The 23,648-nt window shown below is 39.5% G+C and overlaps 1 long non-coding RNA gene across 1 annotated transcript in view; it reads right to left on the bottom strand.

Moving 5' to 3' along the window:
- Positions 1-16,569: 16,569 nt before the first annotated feature.
- Positions 16,570-23,648, bottom strand: part of LOC116153000 (uncharacterized) — a 90,223-nt gene continuing 83,144 nt past the window's right edge. Inside the window, exon 3 of the long non-coding RNA XR_004136641.2 lies at positions 16,570-16,619. This is a non-coding gene — a long non-coding RNA (uncharacterized LOC116153000). The remainder of the gene's footprint in view (positions 16,620-23,648) is intronic.

Genomic DNA, 23,648 nt, shown 5'->3' with positions numbered 1-23,648 from the left:
AGTCTCCTGTTTAAATTCTTTTTCTTAGGTAAGACATAGAACCAAGGAGGGTCTTTAACCCTCCCCACAGTAACACTTTTAGAGTGAAATTGGAAAGGTGTGACTCTGGCCTCTGTAGACCATGCAGATCTGCAAAATTGAGGCTGTTTTACCCTTAAATGTCTAGGAATTAATGTTTCTCATAGCCACAAGAGAAGGAATGAGGTTAAGTTCCTATGGAACATTAAAACTTTTCAACAAGGAGATGAGGCTGTCTGGAGAGCACAGAAGCCAAGGACCATCTTCCACTCACACCACTCACTGCTCCACATCTCCACGGTCTGGAACAGAGGCCCACCTACAGCTTCAAGCATGTAGATCTGAGCATACAATCTGGTTGAAGTGGAGCATGGATAAAACAAGCCTATCAGAATGGATAGCAGACATCCCAATCAGCTTTTGAGCTATCCTATATTAATGGACTAAATAGACATCATCTCTTAGAGCGTATCTTCTAAAAAACATTCTAACATTTAAATTATGACTGATTCATAAAATTATGATTTTTCTGGAACAGGAAAGAAATATAGCCAAGCCTTCCATATCCACAGGTTCATAACTGCAGATTCAACTAACCACGAATGAAAAATTTTTAGGAAAAAATTTCCAGAAAGCTCCAAAAAGCACAACTTGAATTACACTGTATTTACAACTATAAACACAGCATTCACATTGCATTAGGTATTACAAGTAATCTAGACATTATTTAAAGTACATGGGAAGACGTGTGTAGGTTATATGCAAATACCCAATTTTATATAAAGGACTTGAACATCCATGGATTTTGGTATCTGCAGGGGTTCCTGGAACCCATCTCCCATGAATACCAAGGGATGACTGTAGATTCAATTGATCATAGCTTCAAATACAGGCTTTAAATCAGACACTGGCTTGTCTCAGGTTCATTATTTTGTGTACATGACATAATCCAGAAAATCTGGTTTGATATTTTTTGGTTTGTATTGATGGATGGGTTATGGGGACAAGAATTGCAAAGTCCATTTGGACTCCAGAAATGATGGAGCATACTTGTCACCACACCATTCAGTAATAAAACAGTGCTCCAGGTAGCTGTTTCCCCCAGATCATTGATCGTTGAGCCCGGAGGGAGAAAAGCTGAGTGTGCCTTCTTTCTGAAACACAGGAAAGTCACTGTGGATAATATTTCTGGCATGTGGATTCCTAAAGGTAGTGTCAGTAAATGTTTAGGTATGTATCTGATTCAGCTTTCTATAACCAACACAGCAGTTAATGTCAGTCTGTACTCCCTGCATGGGTTTTCATATTATACATCAGAATGTAGAGACCTAAGCTGGGGCCCCGGAGAGCAGGGGGAGCTGCAGGGGTAGGTGTCATGCTGAGATGAGCGTTGTCTGCCCATTAGAGCAGTTTCTCACTGAGCCAAGCTTCTGTCATCGTGTGTTATTATCCGTAGGAGATGAGGCAACACTTCTGTAAAAAGGGGATATTTTGAACTATGCCTACAAAAATGTGAAATACAAAGTAGAATATTTCCAAATAAGTAGATCTTTTACGTAAGCAAAGAGTGACTAATGAGACTGATTCTGGGGTTGATGCTGAGAGAAAGACAGAGAAAATGGGAAAGTGCTGGACCCTGCTGGGGAACCCCTTCTGCAGATTAAGCAAGGGGGGCAGAGCCTTTCCTCCTCACCTCTGAACTGTGGTTTCCATAACATCCACTGCACCTAGGAGCATAATTCCTACTCAGAAGGAGATAATCGTAAGGATGCTACCTGAAGTTACTGCTACTACCACATTTTCCAATTAGCTTGAATAATAAACAGAAAAACAGCGCAGTGTGGGAAGACTTAGACTAATAAATTTGCCCAGATTTCTTGACACAACTCAAATATTGAAATTTTTTAAAGGTCAAATTCATGCAAGAACACTTTTTTCAGTCAGACTGAGACTGTAATTGTCTTCCATTTCTCTAAAATTTAAGAGCACTAGTGTCAAATAGTCTGATATCTCATATAGGCTTTACACTAGGATACAGACACCCAGCAGAACAATGCGACCATATTTAATGAAATAATCTGGGAAACCAAAATATTCTAAAGCAAGGGATCAAAGTCTGGTCCATGGACTCCTGGGAGTTCCCAAGACCTTTCTGGGATGCATCATAAGATTAAAACTATTCTAAAAATAATACTAAGATGTGATCTGCCTTTTTCATTGTGTTGACCATGCATTGATAGTACAAAAGCAAGAGTGGGTAAAACTGCTGCAGCCCTAGTGAGAATCAAGCGGCAAGTGGTACCAAACTGTACTAGACATCATGGTACTTTTCCCCATCAGACAGTTGCAGAAATATATATATATATATTAGCTTCACTTAAGAATTTTCTAAATCAAGTAGTAATAATTAATTTTATTAAATTCATTAAATTCTGACCCTTGAACCCTTGACTACATATCTTTATGCTAGTTTGTGTAATAAAATGAGGAGAACCCATTGAACATTTACACTGCTTATCAAAGCACAATGTTTACCTCAAGTAAAAGCACTAGGATGATTAAGTTGTGGACTGTTCTGGTTGATTACTGCATGTAAAACTATTTCTACTTGAAAGAACAACTAACAGGCCAACATGGTTATTAAGATCTGGGCATCTGGTATTGAAAATGAATGAAGGAAGCCTTTGATATCAGGAAAAACAACTTCCAGTGAAAAAATGTTCAAGTGAATATTAGAATCTTGGAGAACTTATACCCACACTGTGAGCGTCACAGCTTCCCAATACTTAAAGACTTTTCTGATGAGATCAGTGTTAATATCAACTAATATGTTTTTTGGATATCACATAATGAAAAGTGTCAATGTTTAGAAGAAATGATCCATGTGTGATACTATAAAAATCATGCATGGATACATGATCCACTCAAAGCTCAAAGGAGACCAGTGAATCATCGTATAATACAGAATGAAAAAGTCCATGTTTAGCATTTCAGATTCCTCATTTCAATTAACCTATAAAAAATTACCACTTGTGGAGTTTCAGTGCCGTATCAAAGAAGAATATTTACAATTATCTGAAAAGAAATTAAAATATTTCTCCTCTCCAAATACACAGCTGTATGAGACCAAACTTTCTCTATATACTTTACCCAAATAACAGATTGCAACAGATTGAATATGAGAATCCTGTTGTCTTCTATTAAGCCAGGCATTAAACAGATTTTAAAAATGCAAAATATGTCATTCTTCTCATTGTTTTTGTTTTATAAAATACAGTTAATTTTTCATAAAAATATGGTATTTATACTAATGTGTAATAGGCTTCTTCTTGTTTTCAAATAGAAAGAAATGTCTTAGAATTATTTTTAGTTTTAATTTCTAATATGGTAAATGTCGGTAAGTCTAATCACATTTTTTTCAAAAAAGCTCTTTGTAGTCCTCAGTAATTTTTTTAACTTAACATTTTTTATTGAGTTAGAGTCATTTTACAATGTTGTGTCAAATTCCAGTGTAGAGCACAATTTTTCAGTTAGACATGAACATACATATATTCATTGTCACATTTTTTTTCACTGTGAGCTACCATGAGATCTTGTCTATATTTCCCTGTGCTATACAGTATAATCTTGTTTATCTATTCTACATATGTTTGTCAGTATCTACCTTCAGTATGATGCATACAAGAGACCCACTTTAGGGAGAAGGACACATATAGATTGAGAGTGAAAGGATGGAAAAAAATATTCCATGCAAATGGAAAAGCCAAAAAAAGCAGGTGTAGCAGTACTGATTTCAGACAAAATAGACTTTAAAACAAAGGCCATAAAGAAAGATAAAGAAGGACATTTTATAATGATTAAAGGAATAATACAAGATGAGGATATTACACTCATTAATATATATGCACCCAATACAGGAGCACCTAAGTATGTAAAACAATTACTAACAGAGATAAAGGGAGATATTAATGGGAATACAACGTTTGTTGGAGATTTTAATACCACATTAACATCACTAGACAGATCTTCCAGACAGAAAATAAATAAGGCAACAGAGAAATTAAATGATACAATAGAAAAATTAGATTTGGTGGATATTTTCAGAGCATTACAGCCCCCCAAAATAGGATATACATTCTTTTCAAGTGCACATGGAACATTTTCTAGGATTTATCATGTACTTGGGCACAAAAGAAACCTCAAAAATTTCAAGAAGATAGAAATTATCTCAAGCATCTTTACTGAGCACAATGCCATGAAACTAGAAATCAACTACAGAGAAACAAAGGAGAAAAAAAGGAAGGCATGGAGATTAAACAACATGCTATTAAAAAACCAGTGGGTCAATGATGAAATCAAAGTTGAAATTAAAAAATACCTTGTAGTCCTCAATAATTTTTAAGAGTGAAAAGAGGTCTTAAAAGCAAACAGTTTGAGAACCACTACTCTGAGTCAACGGAGAATCAAGGGGTCTATTCCTTATACCAAGAAAATCAAGAAAAGGGATAGTTACCAGCACAGCAAAGAACCAAGAACCATTTTTGGTTTCTATCCTCTAATTGGATAAATTGTAAAAGAGCTAGGCTGTTTTTAGTGGCCCAATGAGCACAAACACTTGGAAGTCAAGTCATTCCAGGAAGAGGATGAGAGGGCTGTTCTGCAGAACTGTAAGGTTAGACCTCCACCCTCTTGGACTATAAAATCCATCACCTTTGACAGAAACCAAAGAAAAGGACAATGATTTGGGGGGAAAGAAGTAAAGAGGGTCATCCAAGTAGCAATGACAAAGGCAGGAAACGCAGTTATGCAAACTAGTGAGAAAGGAGGGCTATCCCAAAGAATGGGGAAAGCAAAGGAAAATAAAACACTGGCATTTGGGAGGCACCTAATAAGGGTAGAATACAAGCCCCACCTTTCACATGCACCATTTATTAAATCTAAAGGGCAAGACCGAACGGTAGGTATTGTCATCACAGATGTAGCACCAAACATCCTTCTTTGAGACACCTTCTTCATAAGCTCTTTCCAGAACTCCTGAAGATATATGAAGATACTGTGCTACCTAAACTTCTCTGAATCCCTAGCACAGGGCTGGGAATTAAATGGAATGATGTTTGTAAAGTCATATGCTTATTTATGTTTATATTCTTAAGTGTATAGCTGTTTATGAAAAAGCGTTTATATTTTTCCTCTGATAGTTTTGTATATGTTAGGTAGCATTATTACACTTTTAAATCATGGGTCTACTTGTGGAGAAGAAACACAGAGAATGCTATATTTGCAGAAGCCATAGGGAGCAAAACGGCAGAATGTACAAAATGCAGAACAAAATGAGGTATGTTGCAGGGGAACAGCACAAATATGAACACCTGTTATAAAGGACCGCCTCTGCAGCATTAAGCCTCTCAGCATCCGCTTTTGGAAATTCATAGTTTGGTGCAAATGGAATGGATTCCTGAGTGTCCTGTATTGGGGACTTTGAGCTGCTGCATGCGTGTGCCAGTGACTTACAATTATCTGCTTTAAGTGTCTATTATCCTTCCTGTCTGAAGGTCCTAGTAGCCCACTGCCCCTACACTTACATCTAGGATTGTTTCAGCAGTAGGAAGGTGGGCAGCCTGGAGCTATCTGTGTTCTTCTCTGTGCTGCTGATTGCTGATAGCAGGACTCTGTGAGCTGATGGCTGGTGTTACATGGCGTGCCCTCTGGCTATGGAACGAAGTTTACCTAAGTGGCCAAGGCAGAGATCAAACCTGCAAATGAGTCCTGGCTTAGTAGTGAAGTTGACATAACTAAAATAAGCAGCCACCATAATCAAAGAATCCCATGAAAAGTATGTTAGTATATTAAAATCCAACATCTTTATTAAATACCTGCTCGCAGAGGCCATCATCCTGCTCACTGTCAAGTAATTAGACATTAGGGGTGATTTTTAGCTAATGTCAGAGGCATTCCTCTCATTAAAGTCTGCCTAATCAGTACATCATGATTGCCCAAAAAAGTGAAGTTCAAAATTGCTGAAGGCATTTAAAAAAAAAATCTATTTTCATCTTGCCTAATTATCTGAGGTGTGAATATATCTGATTTCAGCATTAGGGGAACAGAATCTCCATGACGATTACATGCAGCAAATTCCTTTTCATAATCGTGAAGGAAGTTTCCCAAATCTATGGAAAAAAGTGTTTGTTAACATCTGTATTCAAAGTGTTGCGAGTTCATTTATGCAAGGTTTGCACGTAAGTCCTGCACATCCTGTTGCTTTATCACAACCAGACTACTCAGTTTTTTATCTTTCGTTTCCTTTAAGATTCCTCAGTTTTCTTGGAGAAAGAAATGGTTTCTACATGGAAAGTTTCTTAGGCTCAATTTCATAGCACATGGCAAGCAGAAAACATATTTCAGAAGCTTACATATTTCCCTAAACAGCAAACAAGTCCAGCGCACTTGGTTTGCTGTTTAGTTCTGCATAACTTTCAGTTATGTTAAGAAATGTAATAGAAGATAAGTTTTATTACAAAGTGTACATTCTTCTAATAATTTAGCAATGAGCTGCATTTATTGAACCACAAATGTCTAACCATTAATCACACAGCAGGAATTTAAGAAATCTCTAATACATGTGCATATGATCTTGGGCATTACGGGGGATCTAGTACACTAAGCCGCCCTTCTTCTTCAAGGTATTATGAGTAAAAAGTAATGTGTCAATATTTTTGGCACACTAAGTCAGAGATTTTCATAGAGTTGTGAGCATTCTTTATTTTCCACCATTTTTCTTCTCCTCCCAACATTGCCCTTTGTATTTAAATATTTAGCTAGGCATAAATGTTTATGGCTTTTCGCTTTACATGTAAGATGTGACAGCATTAAGTAGAAAAAATACGTTTCTTCCTAGTCTTTTGATATTTTCTGTGTGTGCAAAAGATTCATATACAGACAAAAATATCACAAGTAAGGATGTGCCTGAACTGCTCCCAACCCTCATCTATCCTGATTTGAATAGAATCCCTCAGAGTTAGGACAAGGAGAGACTGAAGGGACTGACAAGGGCATGAATATTGATGTGTTGCAAAGAAAAGGATCCTGCACTCTGCACAAAAAATAGCAAACTGCTAGGAAGGCTTATGGGATCAGAAAGCAAGGGACCTGTATCTCACTTCTCAGATAAAGACACAGGGAGGCGGCAGGACTCTCCCAGGTAAAGACATGAGAGACAGATGGCCACCTGCTACACACGGGCAGACAGAGCCTTCCACGGCCTCATCGGGAGTTCTTCCCCTTTCACGGTGCAGGAGCACAGAATGGAGGCCATACACCCAGGGATGACACAGAGACAGCAGAGAGAGCAGTGGACCTGTGAGGGCCATGAGCTGATATTCATAGTCAGTACTCTGGCATAAAAACGTTAGATCCTATCTTACGAGTATGAAGAACTCTGGGATCTATCTCACTCTTATTGAAGGCCCCCTGTGTATCAACATTGTGTTAGGGTTAAAAATAAGTCACTCTTTAAGAGTGATCTGGGAGGGTTTCACCAAACAGAATAGACCAGAGGCGGCCAATGGAGGACAGGTAATGTTAATCAAAGCTGGTTGATAAGGAAGAGAAATTTACTTGGGAGGAACGGAAAAAGCAAACAAAGGAGAAAGAAAATGGGGTCAGCATTACCTGTCACAGAGTAAGGAAGGTGGCCGGTGAGGAAAAAAACATGTATGACACAGAATAAAATGAAAATATTTAACTAAGTAGGAATAGCAAGGTCACATGAGCTTGAACAACACTGCATTTTGCATGATCGTATGAGAAGAGCAGCGAAAAACTCAGCCTATGTTAGGACTCTCTTAAATATGATCATTTCCAACATTAAGAAGCAATTTTAAAGAAAGGGTTTTCTGAGACTAATTGGCACACCAGCTCGTCTTCTCGTTCTCCCAAGTGTCTGTGTGGCTGAGGGCACAGATAATAAACTGCAGAGCAGAACAGCGTAATAGGCAAGGAGGGGGACTGTGAAGAAGGGCCTTTCATCACCAGCACTACAGGAGGATGGCATTTACATGAAATTGATTTTCAGTGGTGAAATTATGCTTGTGATGTTCCATTGTAAATATTGACAGCATTAAAAGGAATGTCTGAAAGACAGGCACTAAAATGTCACCAGGAAAAAAGCTGACCAGTATTTATGCTAAATTCCTCAAATTGCATCCCTTTTCTACATAAGTAGTGATGCTTCATGAAACAAAGCAGATAATTCTCTGGAGCTATGAAGTGAAGGAAAATGAATGTGCCTACACTCACTATCATGTAGGAAGACTGCCTCTCATCATAATGACACAGGGTTCGGGTTTCCCCGCCCTTCTTGGAGGATCTTCGGATAGCAAACCTTACATCTCTCCCATACTGAGCTCAGAGGATGAACAGACCAAATAAATTGCCGTAAGAATAAAAGGGACTCAGAAACATTCATAGATTCCCGGTATTGAATAGAGTATCAATTCTTGATGGGACTTGGCTATTTAAGCTTCAAAACATGTTTATCTTTTAATGAGGAATTAGACTGACAGCTTGATAGTGATGAAAGGAAAAACAAATCAGATTCTGCTGTTTTTCTATTAGTTGTGGCAAAACAGAGGCTAAAAAGCACAATCTGAGGATTTTGACTCAGTTGGATTTCTGGAAGCTTTTAGTTTAGTCCTTTGTCATTTTCTACCTCGACATCGAGCAGTTTCATTCTGGACTATCGTTAGTCTGTGTGCTAATTCAAAAAAATAAAGGCTGCAGTTTTTTGATCTCCACTATATTTCTTAGAATTATATGCAATTATTCTGAAAGAAGAAACTGAAGAATTGTCCTGGAATTCATTTTAAGAATATTATTGCACACATAGTACATTTATTAAGTAATTTAGAGCAAAATATTTTATTGGATTACTAATTACATTACGGAACACTATATTATAGTTTTGAGCTTGTGCTAAAATATCCTTGGAATGAATCATAAGTCTAGGATTAATAGACTTACAGATTTTGGGGAAAAAAAAGAAAGAAAGGTTTTCTTTGAAATATTGCCATTAGTGCTTTGCATTGCTACCAAATAAGTCTTTCTCCAGTTATTCTGAGAACTGTAATTTCCAGTGCTTTGTGCAGAATCTTATTACAACACTGAATTTTGACAATGACATTTTACATCAAAGATAAATTTGTTGAGAAATACCAAGTGCGGTAATTCTGAGACTGTTACAGAGAGTTAAATACCTTCTGCTACGATCAATAACAAGCATATGCATAGAGGTACAGTTGCCATCTCACATAAAACTCCGTGAATTTCAGGAAGAATCACAATCAGCCATTTATTTGGAATCAGCCAAGTAGTAAAGCTCCTTGTTTGAGTCATGGGTTTATGCCAACGTGATGGCAGAGCTTATTAAAACAGAATAATTGGCAGAAAACAGGCCCTCTCTTCAAAGGCCCTCAGAGAACGTTTGAGCTGAGAAAAAGTTCAGTGGTCAGTTCCTGAGTATCTGTTGGCCTGTGGCTTCCTAACAGGAAGACAGGAGATGAAATCAGTGAAAAGCCAACAAAGCAGGCTGCTGGCCTCATAGAGGGAGTTGCCATGATGTGGTCAAGGTCACCTGGGACAGAACTAAATTTTGAGCTCAAGCCTCCTAACTCCAACCACAGGTCTACACGTCATGAGTCTCCTGATTTCCTCAGGAGAGAAAATGGTGGGGTTTTGCTCATGCGTTTGTTTCGTGACCTATGTGTCTGTGCTCATGCTGTGATGGCAGGCTGGAGATGTATAAACTGGCTCCTTCTGGGGGAAGGAGTTGAGAGCACAGGCTGGAGCTTGACGTGGCCTCATAAAAGGAGCCCGAGTGGGATTCTGAAACCCAAGGTTTAAACTCAACTGAAGGCTCAATGCAAGTAACACCAGTGTGAAATAGCGCAGAGCACACCAGAAAGGGACTAGAGATGATGCAGGTTTTAATTGCAGAATTAAGTCTGAGTAACTAGACGTCTTTGGATAAATAATTTAATCCCCAGATCCTGAATTTGTAAAATAAAAGAATTGGACTCAATTCACTGTATATTACCTGAGATCTTTTACACGTGTTCTATTTAGGAAAGAAAAACCAAAACATGATTTTAACTTTTCTCCATTTTTTCCATCAGTTAAATCCTTCAGATGTTTTGATTCATCCTTAGTCTAATCAAGGTATTGTGACCTCATAAAGACTAAGTTCTCAGGATGTGCTTATCAATGAATACAGTTATTCCTGGACAAATGACAAGTGAAAGATTCCATAACATAGGGTATCATTTTATAATTAATAATGAAACTGACAGTAATAAAATTGATCCCTTAGGCTCACCATTGTTTCTTTATGGCTCTCTCTTTCAGGTTTGTCTGAGTATAAATGTAAATATAGTTATTCTTCCCAAACTCCATTCAATCCTGAACTTCCTCTCATCACTTATTTTAAACACCAGCATGTTCTGGGGCTGCAACCTACTTGTACCATTGGTGGAGTCAGCGCCTGCCATACTCTGTCAGCTTCTGAAAGGCAGAATATGCATCTTTTTAGATATTCCTTAAGCAATTAACCACAGATTTGCTTGTTTGAGAAGTAGGTAATTGCATGATTACCGATGAGTTCATCTAATTATCCCTAAATCACCAACCTAAACTGGTTGGTTACTAACCTAAAAATGTTTCCAATCCATTGTTAGGAGATTATCCTCAAAGTAACTGGACAGGACGCACCCCCAATGTGCAGTGAGGACAGAATGGCACACTTGATCACGGTCAGCATGCCTCTACCTTATCTCATGCTCTTGGCCCAGCTCCCAGGCCCCATTACTTAAACTTGACAAGAGTTCAGAGGAGAGAAAAATCACTCTAGGGCTAGGACGAATAATTCAGAGTCCATCATCCTGTTTGAATTGCTGGCAGGATCCTGGAGAAACCAAGCCACCGTGGCAGAAGCACAGGGAGACCAGAAACTGGGTACCCAGACTAGATGCGGAACCTCTGCAGGAGAACTGAGGAATCCAGAAGACAGTCTATTCCCATTTTACATTTTTCCAAGGATCAGCTTGACTCACTGAGTTGAATATGATTTTTGCCATTCAAAAGAGAGACAATGTATGCATACAATTAGTTGAGCATTAAATTGGAAGGTAGAGGCCAAATCATGTATTATCTATCTTAATTTAACCTTGCAACCTTATTTAGACATAGATTTTAAGCCAATTCTATATGAGTGTTCAGATTCTAAATCCAAGTTTGGATCACATCATAGGTCACTGGGCACACATTTGGGAATGCCTGACTGTCTAAAAATTGAGATCCTGAGAGAAAACTGAGATTGTTTTTCCTGTAGGTTAGCCTTCCTATGTTTTAACAACCTGGAGTCATAAATGTGAGTGTCTGTATGGAAGGTGCATGAAGGAAACGTTACCATTGGAGCTGGGTCAGCAAGCATTCAATTGAAGCCCAACCTTACAGCATTTATGCGACTCACCAAGTGGCAAGTGCTTATAAACATAATGATTTTAAGTGGCTTCATCTAAAGCCATGGTGCTTTTAGCCCATGTCTAACAGAAGCTCAGTGGGAGGAGAGAAAGGAACCTCTGCTTGATTAGGGACAAAACAGCAAGATATTTCATCCTCAGCTGAGCTAAGAAATGGAGTAATAAGTGTGAAGTAAAGCACCTCCCTGGCCAGAAGGGGTAATTAATATACAACCTGATGCTCTATGTGATCGGATCTGCACGTGGCCGAGGGTCTGAGGGGATGTGTTTGGAATGTGATAGGCCTGCAAAACATGGGCTTGGAGACCAGGAGGATGTGGAAGAAAAGAGGACAGAAACAGAGAAAAGGTGGGAGGCACAAGCTGGAGAGTAAGGTAGGCAAGAGGAAGAGGCCAGTACTGCAGAGGGAGGGGGCAAAGTCACCAATTAGCTTCACACTCTCACAACTTACTCAGCTGTTTTATGTTCCAAGTTCCCTCTAATATCCCTGCACTGTCAGCTAAGTGCAAATCGTTTTTCTAGTTGTCAACTCTTCCCTGTATTATTTTAAGTGCCTAATGAAATGGAAATTATGGGGGAAGAAAGAGATTCATAATGAAGTTGTTTCAGAAATACAGACAACAGCCACACACCCCCTCAGTGTTGACCCAGCACTCTGCCATGCCAGCCTCTTTCTAAGTCATTTTCCGATAAATAAACTCTAGAGCTCAGGAGTTCTATGAGCAACCTAGAATACAGAAAGAAAAGAGGATACAATGCAGGGTATTCTAAACACGTCTATAACCTCCAGTCACCATGGCCTTTCTTCAAAGTTTATGCTCTCCTTACTTAAGTATATTTTCTCCTGAGAAGCACAAACTGTTATGGAGTTGGAAATGAAATCAACTAAACTACATATCTTATTTTATGCCAGAAGAAACTGAGTCCCAAAACTGTTAAATAAGTCATCCTAGGTCACACACAAGTCTGGTGATGAAAATGGAATAAATGGTATAATGCCCAATTTGGCCAGCACTGCTGCAGAATTGAACATACTATCTATGCACACTTACATGAACATCTGTAGGTCAGTCAATTACCCATTTTTCTCTTGTTCACACAACAAAAAAAAGCTTTTTAAAAAACCCCTTTGTTACATTTTCTTTTTCTTAATCGATGCCTCTTTCATCTCCTGAGACTATTAGAGAGAAGAAAGAGCTTATGAACAAGTCTTAGAAATGTGATTTCTTTAACGTTTATAGTCTTACAATGCAATGTGTATTAAAATACAATTACCATTAGTCTTAATGTGATAACACAATGAAGAATTCACTTTCTGTCTTAATCAGGAGGTTGACTCTTAAAGAGATTTCTTAAATGAAATAAATAAATGACCACAATTAAGAGTCGGAAAATGTATTTAAAACTTTGACTATAACCATTGCTCAGTTGTTTCATACACTTTACTATTCAATGAAATAGTATTCCTCTTGGAAAGCCTTAAATGGGAAACCGAAAGAGTAAATACAAGTTAAAAGGATGACATTAGTATGTCATACTAACAATGAAGAAGAAAATATGACAAAATATAGTCATTAGTCCTTGGCCTGAGAAAATGTAGCTTCTCTTCAATTTAGTTCTTTCATTAACAAACACACACACACACACACACACATACATACACATATATAATGTAATTCTCAGTGAGATAAATTTCTACTGATGAACTGTATACTTGGTAAAAGGTTAAAGTTAAGGAAACTGTAAAGCATAGGAACTTACTGCCATCTTGTGGAATGTTTGTTATTATATTCTGAGACACCTTTTCTCATGTATTTTCTGGAATGTCGTCTTCCATTACTATTTGTTACAAGATGACTCGGTTCCCCAGCAACTAACCAGAACTAATACCTATCTCCAAAGTAAGACATGAGAGAATTCACGCATTTTGCATCACGGGAGATTTTTGATTCATACGGTGAAATGTTTGTTATTTCCCTCACTACCCCTTGTTTCCCGTCATTTACTTATCTATTTTCCCTGCTGAGTGGATTGAGAATTTAATTTAGTATATTTTACTTGCCAAAAATTCAGAATGGAAGAGAGACAATGTTAGCAGAGTGCTAACTGGCAGGGAAAAGAACAAAGCACACATATCATTCGGGGACGTGTTAAGGCGTCCAAGCATCCAGAGCAGTGATGGACGGGAAGTCCTTACTACACAGAGTTTGGTTCCGCCACTGGCATCACCTGAGAGCTGTTAGAAATACAGAAAATTGGGTCCCTCTCTACATCTGCTGAATCAAAATTTGCATTTTTATGAGATTCCCCAGTTAATTCACATGCACAATAAAATTTAAGGAGCACTGGCACAGGACACCATATTTCATTCCACTTATAGCACCCACACACGCGCACATGCACACACACCAGGTTGCTTGGTGTTGAGAGAAAAGCCAAGCATCAGAACGCCTGGATTCTGGTCCACGTTAACTTAATTTTGTGCATCTGAGTTCAAGCCTCAGTAATTTACTTTTCATGGACCTGAGATTTTTATCTGTAATATGGAGGAAGGTGTTCACAAGATGATTCTAATGTCCCTTCTCTTTCTGAAATTCCTTGATTTATTACTTATGCATCTGTTGTTCATTTGGTTAAATTCCCATGTATCACTTATTCATGTATCAGAAAATTGATTGATTGTCTCAATAATTATGCTTTCAACCTAATGATTAAGTTTCAAATTCATAGCTTGAGAACTATGTTTTGTCCCAGAAGAAATGTTTCACCTCGTGAGCAAAGGAATTTTAAAAATCTGAAATTATTTACCAATATTTTTTAAAAAATTATGACTTCACCACAAATCTATGAGTTTCTACTTCTTTTGAAAAACTCAGAAAACTTATCAATGCTGAGCTCACATTTCCACCTGGAAACAGTAATCTACGGCAGAATACCAGTTTGCCCCAGTCCTCACCCAGCCCTATGCATTCACTTTAATGCCTGGTCCCCGTGGGCCTTGGGGTCAGTAACCTCTGGCTTAAACAGTGTTCTGAATCAAATCTTTTAAACATGTCCAAAAGCTATAATAGACTAAATGAAAACGTGTGCTCCTTCACAAACGCTAATCTACATAGCTGACTAGTGTATTTCTTTGAGGAATTAAGGCTTTTTATGTGCCACAGTTCCCTTTTATGACTATTAAGTACTCACAGCATTAAAATGAGAATTGGCATGTCCACATGGGCACAGTTAACTAATTCACCTCTTAGCCAACTTCTACATGGCCACGTATATAAAAATACAGAGAAATCAATTCCTTTCATATTCAAAGGTAACCACTAAGTACATTTACACAAGTAGAAGCCACATCACAGACTTTTCTAGAGAAATAAATAAATAAATACCTCTGATCAGAGGGTTTTTCACATAACAAATGTTTTCTAAACAAAGTGCAGGGTGACAGTAGAGTTTTGAACAAAACAGAACAATATGTGCCCTCGTAGAACTTCAAGTCTTAACAGGGGGGACATAACAGCTGAGTAAGTAATTCCAAGAACGTGTAATGGTGGTTATGACAGAAGGTGCCGGGTGGCTGATAACGGAGGATGGGAGATGGTCGGGGAGTAGGGAATGTTCAGGGCATCGTGACTGCCTAGGTTTCTAGACACTGGATGTTCTTCCAGGAGTGCCACTGAAGGAGCTGAAGTGAATGGTCAACTTTGTGCTTTAAAAGTGTCACCATGACTTAAGTATACATCTAAGAGCTTGGATATTCACAGAATTACAGGCAGCCAAAAAACAAATAAATGCACCACCATCAGATTCACAATATATTTGGCCTAATTGATTCATTACATTACTTCGTGGTGTCCTAGAAGTATGGTGGCATGGTAACGAGACACGTGTTTCAGATTTTACAGCCTATTTTTTCCCCAAGCCTGCTATGAACCTCTGAGATACTACGTATAACCTCATTTTGGGAGTAATGCCGAAAGCCTAAATTTGAGCCCTGTGATTGTGAGGCAAGCCAAGCCCAAAGGCCTCCTGGCCCCACGGGGATGGGTCCTGGCCACGTTACAGCCAGCGACACTTATTCATGGGTGCACATGAGGTTGAACACATTATCCCTTGACCTCCAGGCTGAAAGCCAGTCTTGTTGGAATGATCCCGCTGTTTCCAAGCAGTCCGCAGCTGCGTGACTCATTTAAGATGCCACTTCAGTGTTTTTAGCGTTCCTTCTGTTCGACCTACTTTTTTTCAATCCCTCTTAATGCAACATCTAAGCAATGCTTGGGCCCCCTGCTGTCAGATAGTAACTGCCTATCTCAGTCTAAGCAGAGGTGGATTGTGATTACAAATAACAGAGAAACATGAAGTCTCTGAAATTAATTCAGACTGATTGTTTCCAAGCTGCACAGATTTTGCCCACATTCTCCCCTCCCCAAACTTCCCTTCGTTACTCAATTTTACAGCCACTTTAAAGTGGAGTAGTTGCTTCCCGAGCTTCACGCCATTATCACCATGTACTAGCCATGTTCAGGCACATTACCTGCTGTCAGAGCCTTACCCCAGTCAAACTGTGAGAAGGATGCTTCTGCAACTACGAAAATATTTTTCTCTGTTTTAGCTCTAGATATCCAAACCAGAAAAATCACCTTAAGTGATGAAAAGTGTGGTGTGCAAATCGACTCTCTGGGTGCCTGTGGAGAGATTCACAACCTAGGTACATAATTCTTCAGGCCCCCTGGTCAGAACTTATCAGCCAGAGTCCCCTCCCAGCAGGTAGGAGTTGAGATGCAGGCAGGAGCAGCTGTGTGCAGTGTAGCTTCAAAAGGCAGGCAGATAACTAGACAGATCTGCCTCGAGGCAGGTCCTGGACAAGAGGAAGCCTACCAGACAGGCAACAGTTCTTACCTGCCTAGAAAAGAAGTTGGAAGCCACAGGGGCCAAAGCTCTGAGACAGGAAACTCCTTCAGCTGGTCCAGGAAGGCAGGTCAGGGTGAGACAGGCAGGACCACTGGTCACAGAACCACAGAAGCCCTACCTTGGGCCACTTTCAACATTCTGTCTTTCGATGTACTGATGTTTCTGGAAGAAAAATCATTTCTTTTAATGAAATTACTAACTTAGGTTCTAAGACACTGCTAAGCTGTCTTGTTCTGAAAAGATAAAGGAGAGTGCATGTTTTATTGTGAGGAATGAATGCAGCTGATATACCTGTGCATGTATTTATGAATGTCCTATTTACACACACACTTGATCATCCATCTGAAACCCAGTTAATGATTCTTATCATCTTATCTTGAGTTCACAGACCATGATTTCAGGAGAATTTGTTTTTAAGGAGAATACAGAAATCAAGTATAAGAATGGAAACATATCGCTGGCGGATTATTTAAAACAGACATAACAGTAACAACTTACTAAGTTTCTGCAGGGGAAATGGGTCAGAGATAACAGTGATTATAAGAGATCCTAAGTCTGTCTTGTAAACTCCACTTGGAACTGCCCACTGGTTAGCTTTTTCCATGAAGTCCATTTAGGAATTCTGAAGTCTCAAATAAGCGGACCATGAAAAAACTGATCAGATAGTTGTGACTGACTTGACGTGCAATGAGATAGACACAATGAAGATTAAATCAATTGCTGGGTGCCATGTTGCCCTAAATTTCATGTCTTTAAGACAAATTCGGGAATGTAAATTTGTTTGCACTGCACAGTGTATCTTATGGGACTTTTTGGCTACTCAGACTTTTCTGAAGCTAATGGAATCCCAGCCCCTAAATGCTATCAACGTCCAAACTGGACTTGTTTATCACCACTGGAAGCAACAACCATTCTTAAGAGCTTGTCTGTGATGTCAGTCCAGGAGGTGCCTACTCCTAATAGAGAAAGAGGAGAAAGATCAGAGGAACAAAGGACTATGTGACGGTTGATAAAGCCCTGGACAAAGCGAGGGAAGGCCTCCTGCCTCAGACACGTGAGCAGGATGCTCCAACACCCAGGAGAAAGTTAAGTCTGAGAAGCAAGAAGTATAAAGAGATAAACACAGCTGGGAAATTTCTTCCTAGCCCAACAATGCTGAGTGGCAACTTCTCTCAATGTACATAATAAAGTATTATATGAATAAGCAGTGTTATCACACAAGGAAATCAGATCACTGTGTGTTTAATTACAAAAGGAACATAGTCCACACCCTTTAGGACTGGATTATAGGGACAATAATACAGAAAAGGCACTGATTCAAAACATGCCCACAGTGAAGAGCTCCTACTGCATTCTGAGCACATCATTTATTCATCCATTCATCCATTACATGTTTATTGAGCATCAGGTAGGAGTTAGACTCTGTTCTTAGCACTGGGGAGTACAATGAGCAAGGTAAAATTCAGAGTCTTAAAGTGCCAACATTCTAGTAAAGGAGACAAAGGAAACATGTGGACAGACATGTAACATGAGAGCAGACTGAGAAAGGACTCTTGAGGTAAGACAGATCAGAGTAAGAGTTAGGCAGAGTATGAACAGGTGACAATGGTAAGTATGAGCTCTTCTACACAGGGTTCAGAAACACCTTTCAGAATTTTACACAACTGTCAGTTCACAACCTCTAAAGTTCTCTAGGAGGTGAAATTCAAAACTGTCCCCCATACATGGAGGGCAAGGGAGGACAGAAGAAAGAGGCAGACCACTCCAGACTTGTAGGTTAATAAGGAAGGGAAATCTTGGGTGGCCACAAGACAAGTCGATCTCCACATTCACCTACCAGAATCTTTAACAGTTCATACAGAGGCTTTAATAGGGTTCAGTCACGTATACCATCCAGAGGGTCTCAGTGACACAGCACTCTCTCAAGGCTACGTCCTTGAAATAGTTTCCAGCCTGAGAATGGCAGGCAGAACCTACTTTCCATGGACAGAGGAGGGAGTGAAGAGACTCCAATTGCCCGGGTCCAGCTCCCAGGTTACCCAGCAGTCCCACCGCCCTATAACCTCCTCCAGCAATACTGGAGCAAGTCCAGTGAGTAACTAGATGAAGACAGTTCCAGGAAGCAAGAATAATGAGGGTCAAGGTCAGAGAGGGTGACACGCTTGGGATGCCCAAGGAGCAGGAGCGAACCACGGTGAGCAAAGGGAAAGTGGTCGGAGCTGAAATGAGACCGATGGGCAGGGGTCAGGATTTTTTTTTAAGTGCCTAATTGGAGACTATCAGAGGGTGTGGAGCAGAGCAGTGGGGAGTGGCATGATCTGATATTTGTTTTTAAAAGATTATTCCATCTCCTGTTTGGGAAATAGACTATATCCCAGAAAGAATGGAAGCAAAGACTGGTGAGGATGGTGTTACAACAGCCCTGGAAGGAGATGATGGTGGATCAAAGTAGAATGATAGTGTAAGTAGGTGGGGCTCAATTACAACTTCAGTTTCTCAGGACCTGAGAAAGCTGACAGTATCATTATACTGCAGTAATTGCTAAACAAATGATCCCAACAGAGGCCTTTATATTCCATCAGTTATTTTGCTGCTTTGAAGTAATATTTATGCTACTGTTGGGTTTCCTAAATTTGCCTGATAATAAGACTCACTAGGGACGTCAATACACTGTCTGGACCCTCCCCTGGAGTTTCCAACTCTGTAACCTTGGTTGGATCCGGAAATCTGTTTAACGAGTTCTCCAGGAGATTTTAACAACAGGCCCATTGCAGAGCACTGGCTTGATAATTGAATTTCTTCTTTCTCCACATTAATATAGAGAACTCCACCTCCCAACGAAAAATCTAGTCCTTAGAACTAAGGGTTTTGAGGATATTGCCAAAGACATTGCTTCTAATTCTGGATGCGGTTCAGAATCACATGGAAGCCTTGATAAAAATGCTTTTTGATCAACAGATCAGAGCTGGGCATGTAGTCTCCCTTCTCCTATAGATTTCTCCTGTTCCCACTTGCTACTATACTGGTTCAGATTCTGTTGCTTGCACTTATTTTCAATTTTAAAAATCCCATCAGTAATTCTGTTGCCAGCTTTATCTTCATAGCACCCTATATTGAAAGTACTTCTCCCCTGTGTAAGAAACTTTCCCTGGGCCGCATCTTCTGTAAACCCTCAAAACTTTGGTTCCATGCTCCACAAAACCTGCCACGCATGACCAGGCTCCTGCCTGACTTTGCAGTCTTCTCTGTTCCTATTCCTTTAAGAATCCCCCTCTTCTGACATTTTTGGCCGACTGTAACAAAAAGGAGTTCACATTTTCTGTTGTTTGCTGACATCATTCTTTTCTTCTTTCTAGAATTCTACCTATGAAAACTTCTCCCCTTCTTCAAGGCCAAGCCTGGGCCACTGCACCTTGTTAATTGTCTCTGAACATTCAGCCAGAAATGATGTCTCCTTTACCACAGTCCCGATGGAATGACTGTTTGGGCCATTTCTATAGTTTATAAGGCTCTGTATTGCAGCTGTGCATTTAATTCACATTGTTGAGTAATAACAAGCTTTTTTTTTCCCCAGGAGGGTCTGTCATACCTAATATGTATTTATTTGTATCACTCAATTTGCTTTACATAGACCAGGAATTTAAGTCCTCCTTGGTCAGAAATCATCTAAAGTGAAAACCTAGACTCTGTCAGCAGCTCCCCATCACACATCAGGTCTACCTGTCCTCCTAAGCCTGATATGTAAGGTGCGTCAGGACTGGGGCCCCGCCTCCCTCTCCAGTCTCATCTCCCTGTATTCACCTCCTCCTGTTTGATGTTCCAGCAAAATCAAACAGCTTTTGTTTTCCCCAACACAACAAATGGGGTCTTTTACTTATGCTTGTGCCACCCTTTTTTATGAAATTCCTTTCACCTTTCTTCATCCTGTGAACTCTTTCCCATCCTACAGCATTCAGTTTACTAGCCACTTCCCAGTGAGACCCCGTCGTCACCAACTCCAACCCTTGCACTGCCAAGTCAGAGTATCCCCCTCTTCCTCACATAACTTAAGAAGAACTGTGTATAGAAATTCTCTTTATCAATTTCTCTTCCAATAAGCTTCTTAAGGTCAAGAATTTTTTTTTCTTTAATGCCCAGTATCTAACAAAAATCTCTCAATAAACAAATACATCACTGCATAAATATACCTTCAGTGAAATATACGAATATGAAAGAATCAACACATTGACAATGTTTCCTGAGTTTGTTTACATCCTTCCTACCCCCCAGGTGATTCTAACATGTAGCCATGTGAGATGCATGGCTTTAGACCAAACATAATTGACAACAAGTAAAAATCAACTGAATTCCCTGGCTTGGAAAACACAGACCACCAATTCTAGTAAAAGGCAAAAACATCTAAACCTTAAAGGTCAGTCAAAATTAAAATTAAGGAATTAAGCAGCTTTGTTAATAAGCGATAGGTGTGAAATCTTCCAAAACACAGTTGTCTGGCTTGAATTGGTGCCTACATATTCTATAGATTGATCTAACTCACTGAAAAATTAATCTCATTTTCACTTCCTCCAGCCTCAATAGGACACAGCTGCGCTGATGTTCGTCTCAACTGATGGAGTGAAGCAGCTGCCAAGAGAAATGGCCTTTGAGAGAGGTAATAAGTTCATGAGCATCACCAGGGCCGTGCAAAACAATATTTGATTTTTTCTGAAAGTTTAAAACGATTGGAAAGAACATATGAATTAAGTTTCTAGCTTGTGGGTGAAAAGTTTTGCTGCAGGGTGATGGAGTGCACCATCAAGGTGATACATTTCAAAGACTGCCTTCCTATGACACAAGGGAATCACGGAGCAAATGGAAGGGAGGAAATTATGACCCACTGGCCAGAATGGATTTGTAACACAGGAATGCCACACAAATATCCTCTGTATTTACCTAGCAGAATAAGACTTTGGGCAAATATAGCAAATGCCAGAGTACAGATTTCTCTGTATATAAACATTCTCTGCAAAACAAGAACACGCTGGAAATGTGCGATTTATTTGGGAAATTATTCTCAAGAGAAAAAACAATGTGGCTTATAGACTGTTAGCCTAGTGTTGAGTGTGTGTGTGTGTGTGTGTGTGTGTGTGTGTGTGTATTTGACCTTTTTCTCTGCCCTTCTGAGACAAATGTCTCACCCTTCTTGCTTATTTTCAGATTATAACTCTTTCCCTTTTTCCCTATTTAATTTGATTCAAGAGCTGCTTGTGTGACCGCCAACAAAGCCCTGGTGCTGGGCTCTGGAGAAGGTGCTGTCAGCTCTTGTCTGTCAGGCAGGTGGCATATGCTCAGTGTAACAGGACTACCACCAAGGGAAGGCAGGCAGGGTCTAAGAATTAGGAAGACATTCCCCTAGACTCCTCAAGGTTTGACCTTTTAATAGATGGTAGTGTTTACTTCAGGTGATATTATATAAGACATTGGGAATGAAACATTGAGTCCTTTCACCTGGAAAAAATTAAAGTGGAAAGAACATAAACTGATGAAGCTCCCAATACATGCCAGGGGCTATTATAAGTCATTGATAAGTGTCCATTAATTTACGTTTTTATAACAACTCTCAAGAATCCCATTTTCTAGGTGAGGAAAATGAATTATAGAGAAGTCACAAAACTGGGTCACCCCGCTTCTAAGTGACAGAGCAGGGATTTGAACCCAGGCAGTGTGGCTTCGTGGTGCTGATTTAACCTCTTGAATATGTTATGTTAAATTTCTATAAGAGATTTTGATTGGCAATGAAAGGGGACTTGTAGACCCTTAGGAAATTTCTAGCTGAGGTGGCAGGTTTTCTCATATAATGAGTCCAAAGAAAATGGCACATGATTTTCTTTCTGAGATAATTATAAAGTAGTCCATCCTCTCAGCAGATGATCACACTGGTTATTTCTCTGTGTCTTTTCTGTTACGTTGTAAGTAAAAACAAAAAACCTCAATATTCTTTCAGCTCCACCTCTCGTTTTAACACTAGCCCTATTTCCAGCCTCAACGTGGGCTCTGTGGTTGACTTCATCTCGAATGTATTGAGCTTCACTCATGAACTTGAACCTTTCCTGCTAAAATGGGTTAAGCGTTCACTTACTCAGATACTCAGAATACAGAAGGCTTTTTAAATACTCAATACTGCTTTCAATAAAGGCTGTATGAGTCTACAAGGGGCATCCTGACAGACTGGTCTAAGGGATCCAAGCTCAGCGCAAAAGGTATTAGACTAGCAGGTTGAATAAATCCCTATTAAAGGTAGTTCATGAATTCATCTTGCAAAGGACCCAGACCCATTCTAACAAAACCAAAAATTGCTCTCTAAATCTTGGGTAAATTTTCCCATAAATACACACCTTGGTCCCTACACAAGAAAGTATGGAAGGATAAGCTCAAATTTGTTCTCACTGGTAACAGAAAAACAACTCAAAGAGCGTGTCTTTTGCGCAAGGTCATACACAGCTACTCGAGGAATGGCCTAAATTATAAGCAAATATAACTCAATTGACAAGAGTTTGGTAAGGCAGGGCCCCAGAGAAATACAGTGAAGGATAAGGTGGCACTAAAGGAGATTATAGGCCATGGGAAGAAAATGGCAGGTACAGAAGGAATGAACTTCCTTCCCAGACTTATCTTTCATATCAGGGGAAGAAACCCAATTGATCATGCCATTTGGTGTCAAGTTAATAAAAGGAGATCTCTGTTCTATCAACTATGGTCTGGAGGTCAGGGATTAGAAAAAGACGGTTGGAGAAAAGGTGATTATAAGGACCCTACTCCTCTACTCTATGCAATGGCTATGGGGGAAATCGTAGTCAGAGCCAGGAAGCCTTGTGCTCCTGCACGGTGCAAATGGGATAAGAAAACTACATATATACTCACAACACATGGGTTTCCGTCACCTCTATCTCATTACAAATTAGATGTATCACTAAAAGACTTAGGCAAACGTCTGCTTGAATTTATTTGTAATTCTTTTGTATTCACCTCAGAGGAAATGACAGAAAAGCTAATATATGTCATCAAAGGGGAATCAATTCCTGCTACCCTTCTCAGCTCTGCTTCAAATACCCCACCAGCAGGCAAAGAAGAAGATTCCTTTATTATATGATACAGGACAAAGAAGTAACTCATCTGCAGTTGTCAATCCCTTAACTTTGCCACGTCCCCAGA

Source organism: Camelus dromedarius, chromosome 4 (genome assembly GCF_036321535.1).
Source record: "Camelus dromedarius isolate mCamDro1 chromosome 4, mCamDro1.pat, whole genome shotgun sequence".
Lineage (NCBI taxonomy): Eukaryota > Metazoa > Chordata > Mammalia > Artiodactyla > Camelidae > Camelus > Camelus dromedarius.
The sequence above is the reverse complement of the archived record's forward strand: the minus strand, read 5'-3'. Positions and strand labels throughout refer to the sequence as shown.